The sequence below is a fragment of the Apteryx mantelli genome, chromosome Z, assembly GCF_036417845.1.
Source record: "Apteryx mantelli isolate bAptMan1 chromosome Z, bAptMan1.hap1, whole genome shotgun sequence".
Classification (NCBI taxonomy): Eukaryota; Metazoa; Chordata; class Aves; order Apterygiformes; family Apterygidae; genus Apteryx; species Apteryx mantelli.
Genome location: NC_090020.1, coordinates 50,161,178 through 50,182,628, shown reverse-complemented (window position 1 = coordinate 50,182,628; position 21,451 = coordinate 50,161,178).

Sequence of the window (21,451 nt, the reverse complement as noted above, 5' to 3'; positions counted from 1 at the left end):
TGCAAGCAAAATTCCAGACAAATACAATGAAAAATTTTCCCTAGGAGGATGGTTAAGCACGGGAACAGGCTGTGGAACCTGCACCCTTGGAGAAGTTTGAAACTCGACAAGGCCCCAAGCAAGCCTGATCAAACTGAAGCTGTCTCTGCTTTGAGTGGGAGGCTGGATCAAGTGGCCTGCAGAGACCTGCATTTTTCTGTGATTTGGTGAAACCAAAGTGGACTGTTCACACTGGGATCCTGTTCATGAAAGGCTCCAGTCATACAGGGAACAGAACCAATAACCTGATTAGTTACACAGCAAATTAGTGCCCAAATTAGTGACTGTACACAAACAACAGTCTTTGTAAATAGATATCAAGGTCTCTGTGGGCATAAGGATTCATCAATGTGCTTGAAGGAAACTTTAATGAACTGGTTTTCAGTGACAAATTTTCAGTTACTGATTTTCAGTTACAAATTTTTCAATTTGTAAAAATAACCAGTCTGTTCACAAATAATTCATAACCCTCCCATTTCGCCCCCCAAAAGGGATCAAATGAATCTCAGATAACAGTTAGCTGAATCCTTATGGTAAAAATATATTCCAACAGGAGTCAGTGAGACACCAGAATTGCTAGGAACTAGAGAAAGGCAGAAGCCCCAGAAGAGACTGCAGGATAAGAAGGAAAATGAACAAGGAATAAAATCACAGTAATGTGTAACTGCTGTGCAGGGAGGTAAACCGCTATGTTTTCACCTCTGAATGATGGGAGAACTTGCAAGACATTAAATAGAAGGAGAAGAAGGAGACAAAAATTTTCCCCTTCCCTCTAGGTCATCAAAAAAAATACAAAAGTGGGCATTTCTGTGAGTGGAGCTTTGCCTTCCGTGTTAAACTGTAATATTTTATCAGTTGTGCTTTAGTTGTAGAAAATGAGGCACTGTTGACCCTCTGCTTAAAAATTGTGTGTGCTGTAGAAAACTAATGTAGATATAAATTGAACGCTAACTGAGAAATGTTTCATTTGGATTTACTATAAAGAGGAGCTATATGAGAAACAAAGGAGATAAAGAAGGTGCAGATGTGGAACACATATATATGTAGATATCGATATAGATGTATTTTCATTATCAAAGGAGATGGAGAGAAAAAAATAGAGTTTGGAAATATTCAGTCTAAAGAGATAAAGGATGGAATTTGATGAATTTGTGGATGTTGGGGACTGGCAAGGTTTAATAAGAAAAATAATGGTGTTTTGAGTGGTGGAAGAGAGGGGGAGATAGTATTGTTTGAGGAGAAATATACTTTTGCATGTGTTAGTTGATATCTTGACTTTTGGCACTTGAGGGAAGTTTTGACATGCCTTGCAGTGGAGTCAGCACTGAGTACAGTGAGCCCAGGAGGCTCAAGAAACCAACATGGCTGAGCTGTGTAACAAGGTACACTTGCAACTTAAGGTCCCAGAAGGCAGCTGTCTCTATTTCAGGAGACAAATCAATAGGCCCAGGTGCTAGAAATGATCTCTCTTGCCTGATTCCTACTTGACAGATTAAAATGACAGGTTTAGGAAAGGAGTAGCTTTCCTGAAGAAAATGGCCTGCTGATTTGAAGGGTGGCAGAGTTGTTTTCCCTGTTGCTGTTAGCAGTGCAGAGTTGACTCATTCCTTTTCTTGAGCATAAAATTAAAGATATTATTAAATTTTATGCAGAGTTGATATAGCACATGTTGTCCTCATATGCAGGGCCTGTCTGTGTTGAGTTTGCATAAGATTCTGTATGTCTTCAGTTATTTAACCAATTCTGTTCTTTGATGGATGTTTACTAAGACCTTTTCTGCTGAGATGCCTCCCCAACTACAGATGAACAATTTTGATGGAGTTCACCAGTGGGCCAATTTGCACCTCAGTGAGAATTAGTGAATCATAGTAGAACTCATTCCCTCTCATCACTCTGACCCCTTGTTCCAGGTGAGCTTATGCTTGTTACAGAACTTTTGCATGATTATTTTGCTGTATTTAGTAATGATGCCAAGACATCCAAAATGAATTATTAAAGAGAAAGGTAAAGATAAGAGCTGGCCATGGGTGAAGTGGTTTGAATGGGCAAATGCATTTTGTAAATCATCAGTTTAGAAGTGATAGCTGATCCCACAAAAATATAAATTAGATTATTTAGAGAGAGAGAGCATAGAGCTAGAAGAGGCCAGAGGTCTTTGAGACTTCAGTGGCAGGAAGTAAATTGCATGAACTCTGCACCCATCTGGTTAACTTCAGTTCCTGGAAGAATGCTGGTATGAATGCTCAACCTACTTGTTGAACCTACCTGAAAGAAAAAAAAGAGATTAGTATCTACCAACTTGGATTTGGCAAGATCAGGTTGAAAGAAACTAATTTTCTTCTATGCTATTACAGCAGAACTTCTGGATAGAGAAAGAACAGTAAGTGTAATATATTCTGATTTACACAAGGATTTTGACACTCTCATGTCTTTCTCATGAGCAAAATAAGCACCACAATCTATGTGAAACAATTATACTGTTCAGAAACTGTATCTAGACCATTATTCAGTTTTCAGTGGTTCTTCAAATGGAGCAAAATTGAGCTGATCTTGGTAGGGCCTCTCATGGGTTTGGCTCTGTCCAATGTTTTCAATAGTTGTCTCATTTTTATTAGGATGCAAGTGCACTGGGGAGTGCAATTAGGAAATTTGCAGTTAAACTAAGCTAAGTGGGGGTGAAATGGTCCAAAATGTAAGATGAAAGTCAATATGAAAAAAGTACAAAAACTCATATGCACATTATGGTGTCTTGTTTTCTAGCTTTCTGATTTAGACTTAGACAGATGTTAGAACAATCAGAAGTATGAAGAGAAATCTGGATTTAGAATAGCAAGACTGCTATACAATCTCTATCACTGAGGGCAAAATCTCATGAATACTTGTCTGAAAAATTCAGCTCTGCAGAGCCTGACCCTTCATACCAGCCTGGCCTCACTCTCCTTTTTTTCAAATTAATTCTGTTTGGAATAAGCAATTGAAGTTTAGGCACAGATTGGGGGTGAGTGTCAGGCACTCATTATTTGATTTTCGTTTTAGTACAGAGGGAATAAACATGCACTTAGCTGAATTTCTTTGACAGGACAATGGTTTTCTGTTATTGTTTTAATAAATTCTCTGTATAATATATGTACAAAGTATTTTCAAATGTTACCTTGGAGAACATATCTTCAGTGAAGGAAGGACTGAAACAGAGTTACTTTATCAGTTTAAAAAAACCCAGCTCTCAACTTTGGCTTCTGCTTTCCATGGTCAAATTTAATACTGTCTTTCTTTGGACACAATTATTCAAACTATTGGTTACATGGGGCCTCTTTTCTCTCCACTTGTTCTACCAACTGGGTTCCTGTAAGGCAGTTTTTGTCTGGAAGAGATGGGTGACCTGACTGAGTGTTAATGAAACAGCATAAGATCAATCTCTTTCAGGGATTTCAGTAGAGTATCTTGTTCTAGGTTAGTTAGAAAGCTAACCTGCGTCTAAAAATGATTCAAACTAAAAACTAAAAATATAGAAGAAACTGCAGCAGCTTCTCAAAAGAGAAACACTATCACAAAACTAAAGGCAGGTTCATGTTTTCTAGAGTTTGCAATATAAGTAAATAATCTAGTACAATAAATTTACCTTTTAGAGGAGCACATATGGTGTGTGTACTTAGCTGGTGGACATGGCTTCATGTATGTGTATGTTTGACAAGCTTTTTCTAATATTTTGTAGACCAGAATTGTACAACAGACTAAGATGGTTTTGTTTCCATCAATTATTTTACAACACCTGAAGATCTTTTCTGTTAATAAAGATAATAAGAAAATAGTAGAAACAGTAAAGAGAAATGATTAGCTAAATGAATCCAAAGAGCTAGCACTGGATTCGGAAACTCCTGAATCTATTTCATGTCAACTCAGAAAAGCTATCTATTGCATACAATAAAATAACATTTGTATTAATGTCTAAATTGCAGCTGAGGACAGCAACTCTGTTTCGCAACATTTTTTGGTTTCTGTATTCTATTTTTCATATCTGTATCAAATTGATTTTCAAATGCTCAAAGTCCAGTGTACCAGTGTGTCACAGAAGAAACCTCTTATGAGCGTTTAAATACTGTGCTCTGGTAGTCTTTTTTCTTCCTGCTTTGGGCCAATGGCAAGCCTATCACAGTGATATATAGTAAGTTGAACCAATGAACTGCAGGACAGTTAAGAGGAAGATGAAATAAATATTACCATATTGACTTTTTTAAATCCTGAACTGTCCCAAAGCTTTTGCTTACAGGACCTTTCCTACAGAACCGGAGATAAGTAGATACCAAGTATTTTCTAATGCTTGTCTCCTCCCTCAGTGTCCTCCTATTACAAGAACAATCTTATGTAAGAGTAGGACCGCATGTAAAAAAACTTGTGGTCACTTTTGCAGCACTGAATTCCAGAATAGTAAGTTAAGGAAACATCCAAGAGTTGCGTCTGGGGTCCTTTGAGGAACCAGGGTGTGCCAGGAGGCAGGGTAAATGAACATGGGAGGAACATCGTGCTGCTGCGGCTAGACTGCTTCCGCTGCCGGAGCTAATGAATATCTAGGTGTACCTGTAAATCCTAGGCTAAGGTATTGCTGCGCTGCATCTTATAAGCATAGCTGACCTACTAGTAATTTTGAGCTTAGCTGTATATTGTTCTCTCAGCTCATGAGAGAGAACTTAGAGGAAAACGGTGCACTTACCAACCACACTCTTGAAATCTGGGGAGACTTATTCCTTCAGTCTGGGCAGTAAGCCATTTTGATGAAGATTTGTCGATAGCCAAGAACGTCTGAAAAACATATACATTGTTGCAGTTTGAGCAAAATGCATGTTCCGATCTCATTTTGTCAAAATAGTTCAGATAAATTTCTCTTTGAAGGTTTTATTTTCTTTGCTTTCTAGCCTGAAAAATAAAGATGAAGTCTTATTAAGGTATCTTCAGGGATATCTTTAAAAGTTACAAGAGAAAATTTGAAAATATTGTAAGCAGTACTTTATCAGGTAACTCATGGATGCAAGAATTAAATCAACATTTTCTAAATTAGTAAAGAAAAATACCATGTTGTCAAGTCAGGAGTGCTTTTTACAATACATCTGGAAATTTTTAAGTTGTTTTTGTTTCTTGCTTCAGTTACAGGATTTTAGTATTCCTGAGCTTTTCTCTCGCTCATATGTTTAAACAGGTATAATCTGTCACTGATCTTGTATTTGGGAGCAATCACAACAACAAAAAAATGATGTACACAATGGACTGAGTAGAAAATATTGCAGAAACTACATTTGCCAAAGAAAATTCCATAGATGACTGTGATACTTCAATTTCTAGGGTAGCTGGCAGTGGCTGTTTCAAAATTAGGATCTGTCCTATTTTTAAGTTCTAAATAGACTAGCAGTCCGCAGAATTAATAATGGTATTATAGCACTAGACAAGCACAAAATAAACTCCCACATCTTAAGTTGCAGTTGGCATTAAACCATACATACAATAGCAAAATCTGTTCTCTAAAGGGAAGAGGATTAACCTTCTGCCACTTGAGAAGCAACAAGAAACAGAAGAACCCTCATAGTATGTCTTAGGGCTGAATTCAGGTTATTTGATACATTTTGAGGGTTTTTTGGTGATAGCTGAAGTTTATCTCTATCAATCACTGTACTATTTGGAAGGCTACAGAACTGCAAAGCATCCTCACTGGATTCAGTGAAGGTCTTAACATTGCCTTGAAAATGACATTGGTTAATATTTTGTATTACTGAATTCTTTCCAATTCCTATTACTGTAGTCTTCAGTGTTGCCTAGTTCTTTCTATATAGCATCCAGACCCATCTCTGATTTAAGCACTCTACCTCTTTTTTGCTACTAAGTCATTAACAGAACTTGATGAAACTTCAACAGTGATGAAGAAATACATGCAACTGTTCTCTGCTAACAAAGCAAGGAACACCTTAGTCCCTTTATCCTCTCTCTACATTTCTTCTTCTCCCCATTCCTCAGATGTCCATATGTGAATAAGAAAAATACTGATCTTTCAGAAACTCCATACGTAACCTCCAAATGCCATTCTCTTTCCTACACAGTTGATTGTCCTCCACTTTTTAGTTTGTTCCATAATCACCTTTCAGTTCTTTTTTTTACCTAGCCCCGTTTTCCTTTGGGATATTTTATTACTCCTCACATGCCACTTACCAAATACACCTCTCAGGTACACCTAGATGAGATTTGCCAAAGCCATTGTCTAGAAAATAAGCTACTTTGTCATAAAAATATAAAGGGTTGGTTTGGCACAATCAACTTTTGGTTAAGCTCTTTTGTGTTTTATCTCATTTTTCATTAATTTCATTATTGTTTGCTTTGAAGTTGGTTCTACAGCCTGCATACTACTGAGTTCAAACTAATGAGCCTGTAGCTACCTTTTGCTTATCTTTGTTTGCATAATCCAGTTTTGATTTTAGATATTTTAAAAATACCTGCTACTGAATTTGAAATTCCTTGGAATTCTGAAATGGAAATAGTCTTTATCTGATCTATTCTTTCTTCTCCATGTTTTGCTTTTTTTCCTTACCTATGTGGCTATATTAAAGCCTTTTGTTTCCCATATACTTGTGTTTTCCTTTTGCATGCCCTCATTTCTAGTTCATATTTTGGCCTCACTCCTCTCTGACTGGAAGCCACATAAAGAAGACAGCTCAGTCTGAGAGGGAGTAACTAAACTGAAGGAGCGCATCTGAGTTCTGGATATAGGTAGATATGTTCATGACCTGTTTCATGGTGAAATGTAGGCCATGATTAGATGTTCATTGTTCTGTATCCTAGTTTCCATGTCAAAGTGGCTAGGCATCCTGGCTTTGGGTCTGTGTAGAAGCAACTAATGTCATGCTAATTCTGGCCGTGTGGTTAAGATTAGGTTCAGAATCCATATAGACCATCAGCTCTCTTGGTTTTGTGCTGAAGTTCAGCATCCCTGTTTTTAATGAAAACTGAAAGAATAAAATCTCACTTAATTTAAGTTTTGATTCTACTCCACCTGCATTGTATAGCATCTCATTTCTTCTCTCCTAGTTTTCTTTCTGTGTATGTACTGGAAGAACCTGTTGAAACTGATTTTAATATCCTTTCCATGGTCTAACTCAGCTTCATTTTTGGCAAAGTGTATTTCCCAAGGAGGGACCAAGTACTACAGATCCACATTTACATTGGAGCAGCTTCTGTGGGCATCCTAAGGGATGTTCCTGAAACAGCTGCTTTAATTAGTTATGTCTAGAATAGTGCCCAGGGGAGGGAAAGGCTGTGCACAAGCCATTTGTCTAGGTACAAGTCATGTGTCCTGAAATTAAGTGTCAGTCTCTGAGTTGAGCTTCGCACTTCTACGAAGCTGTCAACTTGCTGTTACAATGTGGATCCTGCCATTATTTAGATGCAGTTGCTCCTCGTTTGGTACCTTTTAACCATACCCTGCTGGCTAATACTGCCTTTGTAAACAAGCCAAGATCTTAGTATCATTGCAGAAAGATACAGGAAATCTAAAAAATCATTGCAAAAGAATAGTCTAAAGAGATCTCCAAGAATAATATGTGGCTATTCCAGAGCCTTCAGGAAAGGGCCCTAACAGTGATATGGATCTTTCTATTTGCGTTATGGACCATCTCTTTTTTTCTGTATCCTGCTCTTTAATGATACATTCTCTGCTTTTAGTGCACTGCACTCAGAATTCTTAATATTTGATTCCCAACTGTATGCATTTTTCCATCAAGTTAAGCCTTCAAGCAATATAATTAAGGGACAGCAGAGGTGTAAGAGCCAGAGAGTATCATCAGCGTATAAACCTAGAGTGCCTGAGGGAATTATCATGGAACCAGTGAGAGAATCTCTGCCAAAATTATGAGTTAGAGCTGAGGGATGCAGTCTGCGAAAGCCAATTAGGATTTGCCTAAAACAGGAAGACATCATTGCTCCTGAGAAAGCTCATTGTCAGGTCTAATTTTTTTTTTGCCTATATATGTGAAAATCCCCTAAGAAAACAGTGATACCCTGCTGGTTGTTCAAATTTTTATTTATTTTTAATTTAACAGTGAAAATATATTGCTTATGTTATCTTTTCCCATTTATATTACAGCAGTCTCTGGGGATGCCCAAACAGGGCTAGGGCCCTGTTGTTCTTGGTACCTTACATGCACGTGGGAAAGAATGGCTTCTGTTCTAAAGAGCTATGAAACCAAGATGTAGATTTCCATTTCTATTAGGAATCAGCTGGTTTAGACTCTTCCAAACTTTTCATTGTATTTGCAGATAAATAAAGCTGTCGTGAACTAACGTCCATCATAGATGGAGTCCAGTCTGCCAAATTTAGGCACTTCACCAAAACTTTAGAGATCAGGCTGTGGGAGAAAGAATTTAGTTTTCCCAACGTAGCCACCCACATTCTGTACAGGTTAGCACATCTGAACATCCAAAAAGAGCAATCCAGGATGAGCCATCACACCTAACTCAGGTGCTTTTCTCTCTCCACGGACTGTATAAGGAGCTTAGATGTCTCAAATGGCCATTTCCTGTCTTCCACCAGTAGTATAAGGAAAGCAGCTGTAGTTAATGTCATTAGAATCTACTTTGCTAGCTCTTGAGCATAGACATTTAGAGGAGGAAAAGGCAGCAGTGATGATCCTTTTGCTTAGGATCTCCATGGTCCTGCAGGAAACGGGAGATCCTAGTCTCAGTGCTTTGTTAAGCTTGTGAGGGTAGCATCCACATCCAGGAGACTTTCCTGACCGCAGCAGCATGAGGTATTTTGAATCGGAGTGCTCATTGCTTGTCTTGAAGGTGAAGGTTTGTTTTCCTGTGGCCTTCCCTATCCCACTGTATCTTTTCCTTGTGTGTGTATTTTCTTCCTCGCAGCACAATGGCAATTCCACTCTGAGCAGCTCCAAAGGTCTCCTACATTGTGTGGAGTCTCTACACAGTGATATGCCATGCCATGTATCAGCATACATAAGGGTTGCCATTACAGTTATCCTAAACATCACTGAACGCACAGTCCAGGCTCACTGTCCAAAGATCTCCTATCTCTATTTGCAAAGAAAAGACAGATCCCAACAGGAGCTTTTCATGAGGACTACAGCTCGACAGGAGTGCCTGTGAGACCTGCTGTAGCAAACTCTCTTCAGTGCACACCATTTAAGCAGGCTTAGGCGATGCCTCGCAGGAGAGTTTAGGACCTGACAGGGGAGGCCTGTTGCTAGCAGCGATACAGAACTCCAGCAGAGTCTGTTCATTTCAAATTTCTGTTGTATTCATGCAGTGGGAAAAGATAACGAAGAGCAAAATGAAAGTTTGTGTCATTTCCTCCCAGATAATGCTAGCTTTTATTACAGAGGTAGCCTTCTACATAGTAGCAGGGAGCATGAAATATAGAATCAAAAGCTGAACCCTATATCATTTTCCGTTGTCTGAGAACTTGCAGGGTTACCTTTGGTTGAACTACAGTGTATTAAAATCTGCGCAGATGTACTTTTGTCACAAGACAGCTATGACGCAATCTGTTCTTAGAAAGCAAAGGCAAAATGAACATGAGGGATGCGAGGAAAACGCACATGTAGCCAACAGCAAGGAATAAAAGTGCTTGGTGAGTAATTGTACTGTGAAGGTTATAAAATAAGGAATATGTTGTTCCCTGCAAATGTTTGAGGCTAGGTTATTAAACAGCAATGAAATGACTAGAACAGCAGTAAAATGCTGTTTGATTTTCTAATTATTATTGAAGAATGCCTCCTGAGCCCAACCTCTGCGACTCCTCTTTTGAGTCAGCTGCAACTCATGCTGTTTCTCATGCATTATACATTAAACCCATATGGCAGTGTGAGGTGGAGAGTCTCTGGAGGGAAGCTCCATACTGCTCTTTTCCCTGCAGGAGGGAGAAAGGTAAGAAAAATAAGAAAAGGGGGAGCACAAGGGAAGAGTAGAGGAAGGTACATCACCATGCTAATCACTACCTTAAAGCTGCCTTAATTGCAGTATTTTAAAAAGAAATTGATTCTTCTAGGAAAAGACCATTATTTCCTTGCCACTTACGTCCTTTTTTACCAGAGCTGCTTTTAAACTGTGATGCTATTGTATCCTGTGCCAGTTATAATAAGCACCTCTGTTCTGTCTGGTGCCAAGATGAGAGTTCAGATCTGAAATAGCTACTGTATGGCACTGGTCCATAGAGTAAAGGTTTTATGTTTATGTGCTATTAGGTTGGCATTTATTAGCTATTTATAAAATCATCTTTGCAAAGAAGACTGGGTTTTGGTTTTGCTCTGATCCTTAAATGGAAAAGTGGAGGCTGTAGCAGCATGTTTACATACAACTGAGAGGAGTGGGGGTTATATACAAAGATAGTGTAGATATACCCTGTGTGCACATTTGAATAATAGACTATGGATTATTAATGTGGATGGAGAAAAAGCAACTAAGCAAAATGCTTCAAGAGAAGAATTTAATGCCTTTTAAATCATAAGGTAGTAGACAAATTTCAAAAGTAGCTTCCTTGGCTAACCTCAGAAAGATAATGCATACTTTATGGAGAGGAAGAATTTAAACCTTAAAAGCAGCGCCTCACATTATTTTGTATGTACCAGTTTTAATGGTGAGACCTTTCATACACTCATGATTAGTTTGTCTTTCAGCTTGACTTTAACTTTCCATTTTTTTGGATTAGAAATGTGCTGATGGTGAAATTTTTATAGGGGTGCCAAGAATGCTTTTCTTTTTTCTTTTTTTTTTCTCAGCTTCATAGAAGATAATTTTAATGTGTCTATAAAGTTGGTTGGCCAGCTGTTGTTACCATCATAAACATGCACACACTTACAAAATTAAGAGATGAGTGGCATAAACCAAGTCACATCATTTTGTTTTTCTTCTTTCTTCTCTTTCTTTCTTTCTTTCTAGCTTGAAATATTAATGACATTTAGGTCACTGTACTGCTAAAAGTTATCCCACCCAAATTTTAATTATTCAGATCTTTTGTTATGTTCTGAGTCTTACTGTCTTACATTCTGATCTCTCCTGGGTTACTTTTTTTTAATATGGGAAAGATGTGCATTTTTCTTAACACAAGAAAAATTCCCTGATGTTTTTTTAAAATCAGACACGGGCTGTTGAACACACCAGGGGAGGAAAGACAGAAGCAAAGGCAGTGAATAGCTGTGAACAGATTCTCAACACATGTGAGCAGCAAGGACTGAAAGAATAGCCTATATTTTGCTTCTTTCTTTAGAGATGACCACTGCAGAAAGGGAGTGCTATAGAAAAGTTGGAATGGGGGGCTGGGAACAGTTTTATTCCTGAATAGTTTTATTCAGCCATTGCTTTTCAGTTGAGGCTGGACAAAAGACCTCTCGATACCTTCATTTCTTCAGATGCAAAATAGAGTAAAATATTTTCCCTGTTGACTGAAGGAGGCAGAAGGTGTGGGAGCTTATAGAATATGGCATGTAAATGCAAAGTATTACTAGAAGTAGTATTCCTTATCATTAATTTCTCACTCCCACTCTTCTTTTTCTTTCTCATTTTAGCTTGGTTTTCAACTTTAGAATGTGGAATCACAGATTTTCGTCTTATCCTTTCTGCCATAAACTTGAATACTTACGTTCCTCATTCATTCAAGAGACAAACAACTTCATTTAAAGGCCACTAGCCCCAGCTGCCCCAGCTGTTTTGAATAAATGCTGACAGGGACAAAATCTCCTTGGTAAGAAGACCTGGCTCTATAAATGATGACTAAATGTGTCAGGAAAAGCAGCAAGGTGGGAAATATAACCAGTGAATCTGATATTATGAGGATCTTTGTGGGAAATCAGAATGGGACCAATCTTTTTGTCATCCTTTCTCTTGCTAGGAGAAGTCTTCCCTTTGAAACATCAGTGAGGGCAACAGTATTATGCTTTTCATCTTCAGTGCTGGCAAAAATGAAGGCTATTAGGCCTCTCAGCAGAAAACAGCTGCCACAGCAGGGGTATAGCAAAAGAAGGAAGGCAGCCACATACTAAACAATGTAATCCCTCTCACATGTTTGTAGGGCCAGCCATCAAAATATGCAAAGAGGACCTCAATAGATGAACTGTTTTATGTGAGGCAACCAGATTAATGTAAGAATATGAGCGCTGGAATTTTCAGATCTTAAATGTCCATATTGTTCTCTGATAAAAAAAAGTATTGTGAAGCTTGTTTTAAAAAAAAAACTTCAGTATGTAGATTTGGGGGAAGGAAAACATTTGCTAGAGTACAGCTGCTGTTAAAAGTAGGACATTGAAACAAGCTGTATTCTTAGTGAAAGCTTGCAGATTTATCTGCAGCTTGATTTAAAAAAAAACCTTGGAAATGTAACTCTTCAAACTTTAAAGTTGTCTAGTGATACAAAGCAATTTCATAAACTCTGAGTCTTTCCCTGCTGTTTGAAAGCAAAAGCAGGCTACTGTGATCTTGAATAACACCTTTTCTGTTCCTCTTGATGAACACTACCACCTGTTTTGTACAGGATTACTCCTAACATATGGGAGTTGTTGTAGGTGCTTTGCCTTTAGGTTACTCATACTCGGAGAACATGTGTGTGTGAGTGGCACAGCATACTTTGTGGAAGTAGAGGCAGTGGTACCCGTATCGACAACTGCTAGCAGTTTTGTGACTGAGTTTGGTCTGGTGTAACTTGATGTGCTAGTGTCTCATGTATATTCTGTCTTTCTATAACAGGCAAAAACTTTAAATCCTATTTCATCTGTTCAGTGTTAACAGTCTAAAGTTGACTAGAGTAACCTCTTTAACTCCTATTGGTTGAATCATGGTCTGTGGAAATGGGTAGTTATTGACTGAGTGGGCATGTAAGTATGCGGTCAAACCGTTTGTGTGTTCGTATTGAAATTTCATGCACATTTTTTCCTGTGCACTGTAGTATTTGCCCACTGCTTTGAACAATGGATTTGAATCATCTGGACTAAATTATGTTGGCTTAACTACATTTGTAAACAGCAAATAAATGACTTTTTAGGGATATTCTGAATGTCTTCACTGTTCTAATATTGAAATTTACTCTCATTTCCTGTCATAGGTTCCTTTAATGATTGCATAAACCGTGTGGGGAAAAGAATGACAAATAGCCGATAAATACAGAACTGTTAGACCTGAAAAAAAAGGGGTTGTAATATCAAATATTATAGCTGGAAAAGGAGAAAGGAGAACTTTCATAGTTCTGAATTACCTTTTTATGTGTTAGCGTTGTATATTTTTTTAAATGTCCCTTTGCAACATACTAAGCATGTTATTTGTCTTTTTTTCCATGGACTATTAGACTATTAGAACCTTGATGCTTGACTTGAAATTCTAATGTGTATATTGCATTTCTAAAACAACAGGAGCGAAGCAATTATATTCTCTGGAATGCATGAGAGATAAAGTCGTATGTGCTTGAATTAAACATTATCTGCTTTCCTGCTCTCTGAAGAAAATTCAACCAAAAATGCTTCAGAACTGCCTGAGCTTCCCTGCTCCCTCCACAGCGAGAGATGACGTGTTGTTGAAGCATGAGAAGCCAGACATTCCCATCCTTGTGCTGAATGTGGCTTTGTGTTGAGAAAAATCCCAATTTGTGGGTAAATTATTCATAGTTTGCCAAAGTCACAGAATTATTCAAATATGAGTCCATGCTAAATGCCTCTTTAATTCCTCTCTCCATTACCATTATTCAAGTGAGGAAATTTTAATCAATGAGAATGTATTCAAAATTCATGTGGGTGTCACATGCATTTCTGTGGGCAGCCCATTGTAATTCAGCATTATTTCAGGATAAGACTATATTTTAGTGCCTATTAGTTAATCTTAACGAATAGAGAACTAAAATGGAGCTTTTGCAGAGAAGCACACGACAGCCACATGAATGCAAGTAAATACTATCATATTGACTGACAGAACAACAAATAAATCCAAAGCAAATGGATAAAAAACAAAAACAGATGTTTGCTAAACTGTTTAGAGGTACATTAAAAAAGCCTATTAGCTAGTTAAAATTCATTGTTTATTTTCTCAAAAAAGGGTTTTCTTTCAGATCATTTCTATCAAACCTAGACATTTTAAAGCATCAAGCTACTGGTATTTAAAGCTTGGTATAGAAACACACTCATTTATAAAACTTGCAACAAAGTGTTTGCAACTGAAGTTTCCTCATCAAAGGCTTCATCCTGCTTTGCATGAGGAGAAGAATAAACCTCACAACTCTATGCTATATACTGTACTGGGAGGTCACAGCTCTACACTACTCGCTACTTCTTTATCCTGGGGAGCAGGCCATTCTGGCTGGTAACAGCAAAGTACTACTTTCCTAATGAAATGTCACTTAGTAAAGCATCCTGTGGGGTATGGCTTAGCATCATCACTCCAGGAATACCCTGTCGTCGGTCAAAGGCAGTTCTTTTATGTAGTAACTGTGTACATAGAAGGCAAGTTAAGCACCCTGTGGCACGTGTTGCTCCTTGCCCTAGGAACGTTGCATGTGTGCCTGATCTGGGTCTCAGCCAGTGTCACTGCATTTCCACAGCTGCAGGTCTGTACCACAGGGATTTTAGGTAGGATCACTGGCAAGGCAGAAATGAACTACTGCTAATGCAAAATTGTCAGGTAAAGGGCACTCCCAATATTTGCTGCTCTGAGGTCAATTGAGACGTTTTTTCACTCTGAAAATAAGGTTAAAGGTGATTCCAGCCACTGGCAACCTGACAATAAATTGACAAGCAAGGAATATTTCATGTAAAGTTGGAATGATTTTCCTCTTCCTGAGCAGCTACATGCAATTAATGGCATAAGTTGCTCGGCAAGTGCTTCACAGAGGAAATGCGAAGGCAAGCAGAAATCTAACAACTCTCCTGTCTTTTCCAAGTACATTTGTGCTTGTCCAAATTGACTTCAGCCCTCATTGTACTACACCTGACATCTGCTTCAAGAAGCATTGCTTGATGTTCTTGTCTGCATCCTCAAGGACTTGTTTGAAAAGGAACTCTTACCCTGCAAGTCAAAGAGCTAAACAGTCAGGCAAGGGGGATATGAATTCTTCCTTTTGGCATTTGAGAGGAAGATGAGTCCCAACATAAATATATAGGGTACATAATCCTAGTGCTATTGATGTCAAGGCAGAACTCCAGGAGAATATGTTTCCCTGACCTGGAAGTACAGTTCACTATCCCATATTGGTTTTACTTGGTGGGAAGACACTTTTCAACTACAAAGGACACAGCAAGTACAAGAGGAAATAGAGCTCTGTGAGCAGTCACAGAACTACAGCATCGTGGGAATAACTGAGACAGGAAACCTTATGGGTGTTGGAATAACTGAAGCTCACACAGCTGGAGTGCTGGGATGGATGGGTAAAAGCTCTGCAGCGACAACAGCAGAGATGAGGAGGGTGGGTTGCCATTTGCGTGATGGAGCACATTGGACACATGGAGTTCTTCCATGGGACAGAAGCCAGGCTGGGGGAGAGCCTGGGAGTCAGGATCAGAGAAGAGATTGGTGAGGGTGATGTTGGGGTGGCTGTTTGTTACAAATCACTCAGTATGAGAAAGCAGATGAAATCTTCTTTGAATGACTCGAGGAAGTCTCTGTATCACAGACCCCAGTTCTTGTGGAAGAGTTTAACTTCCCTGACATCTGCTGGAGGGGCAGCACGACAGGAGGCAAGCAATTCGGGAGTTTTCTGGAGTGTATCAGGGATTACTTCTTGTTACAAGTACTAGATAAGCCAGCCAGGGGTGACACACAGCTGGACCTACTATTCACAAATAAGGGAGAACTGGTTGGGGATGTGGTAATCAGTGGCAGCCTTGCTTGTAGTGATCACAAGGAGAGTGAGGGACAGTAGTAGCATGCAGACCCTGGCCTGGGGGACCTATTAGCAGCTCCCCAATGCCTACTACGAAGCTATTGAAAAGGAGCCAGAGTCTTTACAGTCGTGCATAGCAGGAGGGTGACAGACAGTGTGAATAAATTGAAGCAAGAGAGGTTCAGGCTGGATGTAAGGAAAACCATTTTCCCCATTAGGGCAGCCAAGCCTTGGACCAGGTTGCCTGAAGAGGTTGTGCTGTCTCTCTGCATTCCCTGAGGTTTTCCAACATCTGACTGGACACAAAGCCCTGAGCAACCTGGTCTAACCTCAAAGCTGACCCTGCTGTGAACGGGGGTCCCTGGGGTCCCTTCCAACCTCCATTATTCTGTTATCCTATGTGTCTATGGTCTCTGCAGTGCCAGTCTTATATCTTCTAGGTCTTGTGTTGTGGCTGCTGACCAGTAAGATGCTCATTTGCTACATGGTAGCTGCAGTAACTCCTATTCACATGGTACAACACAGCATCATATCCACAAGAGACTCTGACGGCAAAAGGATTACCCTGCTCACATAGAAGCACCTGATCTTGTACATCTCCAAATCACACTATTGCGTCCAAGCTTTTGGTGATGAAAATGATCAATTCAAATACTATGTTGCAAAGTGCTATGTTTAAGAAAAGGACAGGGCATTGTTAGCTCAGGTTCAGCATAGCTAAAAGTGCTTTTAATTTTCACTTCTTGTGTCATTCCTGCTACCTTGTTTCTTGATCACTGTGGACAGTACAAGCAACATAGCTGTCACTCAGGCCTGACACATCAATGCCATCTTGACTTGTGCCCCTCTCTGGATCCTCACATCCAAAGTATATATGTTACGTTTTTGGCATATTGTTCACTCTGGTTTTTGCCCACGTGTCCTCTTTTCTTCCCAGAAATCTTTGTCAAGTGAATTTGTTGTATATTCTCTATCTGTTGGGGATCGCAATCGCCTTAGTCTTGCTGGAAAACCCCCTACTGGCTGTACCTTTGCAAAATGGCTTTATCGCTTTCATCAAGGGTTTCTTTGCATTCATAAATCTTCAGTGACCCCACCATTATGCATCTTTGCTGTGTAGTGTATGTGCATTAAGTCCAATTCAGACTGACTTCCTGGGTATTTGCACAATAAGCCCCAACCTCTTGGGCAACATGAGATGCACAAAGCAACTGCATGGTAAATCCAGTGCATATTTCACTTGTTAAAGATATTTCAGATATGCTGCATAGTTGTTTTGCACATAAACAGCAAAATTAAGTGCTTCCTGAAAGTAACAGATTTACTGAACATATGTAGAGACATTCATTTCTCATAGATCTGATGTTTCCCAGAAGCCTAGTAGATCCGTGAGGTAAGTATGATAACTCTATGCAAATTTTGTCTGCACATGATACAGTTTACCCTAATCATTTACACAGCTGAAAGTCTTGGCCAGGCTTACATCATCTCCTGCCTCAATTTCAGAAAAATTGCTTTCTCTATCCTACTTATATGCTCCTGAGCAGGTTGCTTTTTCAGTCCCCTCACTTTATCTTATCATGCCTATTGATGTATATTTCTTCTAGCACATCCCTCCTTTCTACATATTTGTCTTTTTTCACAGGTCTTTCATGGTTTACCCCCTTCTTTCTCTAGCATTTTCCATGTCTCATGATGCGCTTCCCCTACCCACTTATTCTCCATTTTTACATCAGCGCTTATGTGCCTTTCCTGGCTGGGGAGAAATTCCCTGAAACGTCAGCTGTCCCATTGGGCTTGCCTTTGCTGCAGTGCTTCTGAGGAAGGGGAAGGAAGAAAAAAAAAAGATATCTTCTCTGGTCCTGGGGAGGTGGAATCTGCCTTAAGAAGCTGCTGTTCCAGTGTATCCACCTTCCTGCCTTGTACTGAAGGGTCCTTTCTTGTCCTCTGCATAGATTCTAATTTCCTGAGAGTAGAATCATCCATAGTTTTGGGGGGAGTTGGTTTTGTTTTTGTTTTCCATGATGCCTAGCACTGTGTGATCCTGGCTGTGGTTAGAGTTTACAGATTCTTTGGTACTGCTGCTAAAAATAATAGATAGCATATGGAAAAGCCAACTTTTAGTTCTTCTTCTGATGGCAAAGTACCTTGAAAAAATGTATTCCTGGCCAAAGCACATGCCAGTTTATTATCAGTTCAGCAACCTGCAAGATAGATCAAAGAAATCAGAAGGAAACACTAAAACAGCATTTTCCAATCTGAATAAATACTATACCAAATCATTGAAATGAAAATAAAATACATTCAACCTACAATGCTCATCTGGCTTCTAACAGAAATACTTCATCATGAAGAAGCTATTTTCCAGTGGAAATAGGCAGTGCTGATTTTGGAATGTTTTTTTCTTTAAATCATTTAGCTGGTGAAAGGATTCAATACTGGACAAAGCCGTTAATTAGTTTGGAAGAGATCAGTTCTAAGCACCAGAAGGAAGGAAAAAAGGGACATTTTAAAGAGTGCAATGACTGTAATATGTTCTCCAGATACTGGCAGCTTTACACTGATGGGATAACTTTTGCCTCTTGGAATGAAAAAGAATTTCTCAGTCACACCCTCAGTATTTCTTCAATTCATTCAACAGGATGCAGATACCAGAGGCGGGTCTGTACTGCTTTCCACAGCCAAAGTACAAAACTCCTTTCTTTGTAACAGCAGCGTAGGGAGCAGTGGGGAAAAAGGGACTGGTTGCATCTTTAAATACTGTGTCTATTAAAGCGGGAGAAATGTTTTTCCATTCAACTCCTCTCCATACAACCCAGGTAGGTTTTGTGACCTACTTCTCTTCAGGAACGGCTGATGTTGTAGTACCAGTATGTCTTGAAAGATGCCTCCTTTTGCCAAGCAAACACCATAAGCAGTGTGAAACTTCATGAGATTTGACAGAGCAAGTATGCTGTTAAGATACGCTAACATTTTTGTGCAAGGATCATTTGATTTAAAGTGTCATTAGATTTCCATTGTGTTATGGATTAAATGGTGATCTGGTAATTAATCCAGTTTGTTTAGAAGCAGAGGACATACCTGGGAAGTGGAGAGCATTTTGTGATGATGTGTTACAAGCAGGTAGTCTGAACACTTTTCCCCCTTCAAATGCTTCAGTCCAGCTTTGCTGAGAACTGATTGCATCTGAGTTATATATGTACTAGCTTCCAAAATTTATGAGATCACAGGTCAAGTGAGAGGTCACAGTTCATAGGTCAGGTGAAAAGCTAAAATGTGTTAAAGCAAGCAAATGAAAGGCCAAATATAGCTGGAAACAAATAGACACACATATCAATATATCCAAACTACAGAGTTCCCACACTGTAGTATATGTTAACCCTATATTAATTTATTTTCACAAGCTGAGTTGACCTAGGTTTTCTCTTGTCCTTTCAAGCAGCTAAAGAACTACATTTCTATTGCCATCTTTCATGAACTATTCATCTTAAGCACACAAAAGCATTATAAAACATTGAAATTCATGTAATTTAAAATATTCTACCCAGCCTGGCATTTTAAAAATGATGCTTATAAAATTTTTATTAATGTTTTCTCTTTAAAAGCCCAAGAATGTGCTCATTGATTTCTGTATTTTTTTTAACATATACTTCCAAACGTGGGTTGCTCCCGTGACATGAGTGTGTATTATTTTCCTGGAACTGCTTCTACAAACAACTTTTCCTTGCTTTTTATAGCAAGGAGCCTAAGGAAGGGCAAATACGGTGATAAAACATGTTAGTGTATTTGGCATTCACCCTTTACCTAAGAAACAGATCACCCCAGCATTAGTTTCATAGCTCACAGAGTGCAGAGCTCAGGCAAAAGGAATCCCTTGACATTTGGATTTCAGTATGCTTCAAAGAGCAGACAGTTTGTTCATATTTAGAGTAAAAAGAAAACAAGTATAATTCAAAAAATACTAACATTGGTTTCTCTGTCCTTATGGCTAATTTTGATGAAGGACTTCTTTCTTTTACATGTTGAGGTCTTCTCATGTTCCTCCTTTCCTATAAGCCTATTTGAAACCTTACTGTCATTTGAGACACTAAACAAGGAGAGCTTGATTTCAAGCCAACTACTAGACAGTGGTCTGCTGGAGTCCATGTACCAAGGCTGACCTCTTCTTATTTAAGCATGGCTTTTTTTCCTTTATTGTACTGAGGAGTCCTCTGATCTGAACTATTCTGCCTCTATCTAATGGGTTACAATATACATATAAGGCCAGGCTCTGCTTCCTCGTGTTTTTGTCAAGTGCCTTTAATACCTCAGTACTCAGTTTGGCTCTTTCCCAGCGCAGAACAAATTGTGATTCAAAAGGTCTATTCACCAACTCTTAAAATATTAGCAGACACTACTAACTCCAAGAAGAAGCAGCCTTTTCTGTGTAAGATGCACTTCTGGTTACTTGTGCATCAGAGTTGTTTTTTCAGTGAAATTGCAGCTAATGCAAAATTAAGATGTGTCAATCACAGCAAATGAATTTTCAGTGATACAACATATCTCGCTCTATCCGAAGCAGAAAATTTGAGTGGGAGGGAAATGGATGAAGTATTATATGTAGTACCGTACGTGCAATGAATGTGCAGAGAAAACATTTTGGAAAAGCTGTGGGGACAATGGTCACCTTTTTTCACTGTTAATTTCCTGAGCATATTACAGCTGTGCTTCAGCCCAGTCTTTTAACTCGAGCTTTGCACATGAAAAGCTCTTTTCAGCCTGCCTGATTTTCATAGGTATTCACTAAACTTGTTTGCTCCATTGAAGGTTTTTATATGTCCTCCCTTAAAATAGAGAAAATTTTTATAAAGTAACATGGAAAAAAGGATATATAAAAAACAAACAAAAAACCCCAAAGGCCTTGCACAATGGAGGGAAACACACCCTGAATAAGATAACCAGCAGATGCTCTAGAATATGGAAGTCATATGAAAGTATTTAGTGGACTGGAGAATGCTGAAGCAGTTCTCCATATGCCAGATGCCTGAAACAGAGACAGATGAGCTGTTTCTCTGAACTTCAACAACAGAGCCAGCTGAAAAAGCAGACCCTTTACACCAAGGGTCAGTTGTTGAAATTGTCAACTGTAAATCAAAGTTCTGCTTTTGGGCTTCCTTTAAACTGCAATATGTGACTGAAATGTCTAATAATACTTTTACTTGGAAAATACACTTTTCCTTAGAATTCAATATATATCAAAACTGTGAATATAAAGGCAGAAATTGTTAATAAGTTTATTTTTATTCCAGAATGTATTCTGTATCATGCACAGATTCTGATTCGGTCACTTCTTGTACTGTTCTTAATTTTCAAGGAATGTCCAAAATAATACCTAAGGTTTTATGGAACTGAAGTTCATACATAGCCTCTGCTCAGCCTAAAAAGACTTGCCAGCATGTTGTTTTGTCTGATTTGCCCACCTATTGATTAAAAGATGCTATACATCTACTTTTTCATTTTCTTTAAAGGGCATTTTTTTCAGCATCTGTAAACAAGTGGTTTTTGGCTAAAAAAGTTTGCTGAAACTTT